Raw genomic sequence first — 3,429 nt, forward strand, 5'->3', positions numbered from 1 at the left:
CTAACTATGGAATACTTACCACTAAACACACCACTCCATTTCATTTTTTTATTTAAATGTAATTCAAAAATACATTAAAACACAATAAAACATATTTTTTTTAAATTAATTATTTATTCAATAAAACAAATTTTTTTATTCAATAAAACATATATTTTTTTAAATTAGTTTTTTATTTAAATTTAATTCACAAACACAATAAAACATATATTTTTTTTAAACTAGTTTTTTATTTGATGAAACAAAAATTACATTAATTTAAAACACACAACATAAAATAAAAAAATATTAATAATAAAAAATAAAAATACAACCACAAAGAACTTAAACTAGTTAATGACAAAATTTTGGAGACTTTCTTAATTTTCGCCAAGCTTTAACGTGTTTAAACGGCGTGTGTTTCGTGTCTTCATATTGGTGCATAGCCACAACAAACGGGTCGGCTTCGTCCACGTTGTTTATAACAAAGTTATAAATCCCATTGAATTCAAGGCATTTTACCCTCATGTCGCGAAACTTGAAACATATTTCATCAAGCTTACGATTTTGGCAACCCATTAAATCATGGAAAACGTTTCCAACTTTTGCCCAAAAATTAGGAGGTATTTATGGGTCTTCTGAAACAGCTACCCAGGCTAATGATAAGTTCTCTTCTTTATTTTCTGACCAATTCATCCTTTTAAGAGCCATTGGCTTTGAGTTTATGAAGCAAAAGAAGTGTGTGATTGTGAGAAGAAGAAAAGAATTGTGTGAGTAAAATGAATGAATAAATGTGGTATTTATAGAAGTGGTTTAATGTTGTTTGAATAGTAATTTTAAAAAAAAATTAACCCTAAAATATGACCGTTACTGTGCCACCCAATCACAATTTCCGTTTGCATTCGTTGTCCCAACCACGGCTCGTCACGACCACGACCACTAGCCACCGGGATGGTGTGCACGGTCGTGGTTCGTGGCCAGCTAGACCACGAACCCATCCGTTGCAACCATACCGGACAGCCTAATATATTGCTTTTTCTTGCATTTGACTTCAAAAAAGGAAGTGTACCCGAAGTAAAATGTTAAATCTGGGTACATGTTTCAAAGTACATTATTTTAATAAGAAAAATATAGAAAGTAGAATGTTATAATTGGGTCGATTTTTTAAAACCAACGGTTAATAAGAAACTTCTTAAAAGTACACATTTGTAAGAATATTAAATGAAAGTAGAATTCTCCATTAGAAAAAAATAAAAAACATACGTTGCTATAGAAACTTTTTAGTATGAGTCGGTGTACTCCCCTTCGCTCACATTTCCATCATTTCCTCGTCCCTTGAACATACCAAAATATATTCAGATTATGTGACAAAAACAAGTAAGAGGGAAAAAAGAACAGAGCCTTAATAATATAGGATACTATATACATTTTTTTTAAATGTGCATTGTAAATGGTATTTATTTGCTACAGCAGTGACGTTAAGAAGATAAGAACAAACTGTTGGGGTAGAAATGCACCATCCACTCCTGACATTTTTTAAAGAGCAGCTGTGAATTGACATTGTACTTTGAAATTATAGAATTGTATGTGAAGTAATTCGAAGAAATTCTAGTACTTATTGAAGAAAATAGAAAACCCTTATATAGTAATTGATAAAGATTAAAATGCTACAATAAGAATTGAGATTTCATCAAAAAAGAAAATTAACTGTAACTCAAAACAACTGACTGATATAGAAAATTAAGCATCGACACCCAAATTCAACATTGAAGGGTTTGACTCTTTGTTGTAAGCAACATGCTCTACATCCCATCATAGCAAAGACGGAAAAAAAAAAAAGAGTTTCGTAAAAGAAAATGAAAACCAAATGCGCCGATCATAAATTGGGAGTTGAAAATTAGGATTCGATCTTGAAATTTTGTACTTTAATAATTATTACTTCATTTTGTCTTTAATCAACCACAATTTAGTAGGAGTTAAAGTAACTGCAACAAACAGAGAAAGATCACTTTCTTCTTCGGCCTACACAAGTAAGAATTATCACTTTAATTATCAAAAACAGTATAAAAACACACATTCAGAGCTAGGAATTGGGGAACTTTATATTTCATTTAGACATCACGCATTCATAATCATAACCCATAAACAAGAACCAAAATATTCATCAAATTGATCTTACCATGACTTCCGCCCATTGTGCGAGCATAATCCCTTTGAGAATGAGAACGTGCAATGGTAATAAGCCTAAAAGATAGTCAGGAAATACAGAAACTGATTGATAGATGAAGATGGCTACATGTCTAACCTTTTATAATTTCAGACCTGTAATAAGCTCATGGCCATATAAGGCACCTGTGAAAGCATTGACGATTGTTTTGCTCTACCATTTCCCTTCTTCATCTCTCTGTATCTTGAAAATCATTCCCTTTTCTCACTATTCCTTTATCTTCCTTCAATTGTAGCCGAAGGCACACACACCTATAAAACTGAAATCAAAAAACAAGACAACCATCTAACTTACAAAGTAACAAAGACTAATCAGTTCTCCTTGTTCTCATAGGAAGGCAGTTTGGTTTTCAAGGAATCAAGGACGCAAAGAATCATAATCTTGGTGATAGATCAAGGTGATTTCTTTGTTTGCTCCAACTTCAACGAGAAGGATGTTATGAATAGACGATAAAAAGAGGAAGAGGAGAGTCGGACACAGATTGATAAATTGAAAATAAGGAGGTTTCTTGAATGAAGATAGTGGACAGGTGTGGCGGTGGTGCAGCACTGAAGAGGGCAGATGGAGATGGCGAAGGCTTGGAGTGACTGTCCAAGGCTTGGAAATGGCGAAGGCACTGAAGAGGGTGGACCGACTCAGATAAAACGGGAATGCTCATGAATCAGTCGATTGCTTCTTGATTTAAGTGTCGCCATCGACGTACCTTTGTAAACCAGATGGAAATCAAGATACAAAAGATATAAATTACTGACCTGTGGAGGAGAGCAGATCGATTTGGAATCGGAGAGGGTAGATGTAGATGCTGGAGCCATTAATGGTGGTGAAGAAAAGAAGAGACGATTGATAAATGAAGGACAACGGGGTGGAAGACGCAAGTTATTTTATGATTTCGTTTTGTATTTCCATAGTTGATAGATGAAGCGGTGCATTGGGAATCAAGAAAATGAGAGTGGGCTCAATGGAGACCAGAGGAACAGGTATTTCACTCTGTAAAAAGAAGAAGTTTTTACATCCGAGCCGATTGAAATCTGGATTCACAATATGGATACGCTGCCAAAATTGTAAGCCCAAAACGGTAAGCAGCCCAAACATTCGCAGCCTAGTTCAGAAGTAAACACTTGCAGCTATGTATCCACAAACCGGTTTATTTTATGAATCGGACCGATTTAGAAAACCGGTTCGATTCTGGTCAACGTAGTTAAAACCGGTTCGGTTCCAAACCG

General features: G+C 34.4%; 1 long non-coding RNA gene across 8 annotated transcripts; it reads right to left on the reverse strand.

Moving 5' to 3' along the window:
• Positions 1 to 754: 754 nt before the first annotated feature.
• On the reverse strand, positions 755 to 3,186 carry LOC145045599 (uncharacterized). Of its 8 annotated transcripts, XR_013681857.1 has the most exons (6): positions 2,959 to 3,186; positions 2,302 to 2,457; positions 2,159 to 2,223; positions 1,406 to 1,505; positions 1,243 to 1,313; positions 755 to 1,067 (listed from the first exon to the last, which is right to left on the reverse strand). It is a non-coding gene; the product is annotated as an uncharacterized LOC145045599 (long non-coding RNA). The 8 variants fall into 8 exon arrangements; XR_013681856.1 differs by having other exon boundaries at positions 755 to 1,313; XR_013681858.1 differs by having other exon boundaries at positions 755 to 1,313; positions 2,302 to 2,465.
• Between the last annotated feature and the right edge of the window lie 243 nt (positions 3,187 to 3,429).

Source organism: Lactuca saligna, chromosome 5 (assembly GCF_052625555.1).
Source record: "Lactuca saligna cultivar CGN05327 chromosome 5, ASM5262555v1, whole genome shotgun sequence".
In the NCBI taxonomy this organism is placed as follows: Eukaryota; Viridiplantae; Streptophyta; class Magnoliopsida; order Asterales; family Asteraceae; genus Lactuca; species Lactuca saligna.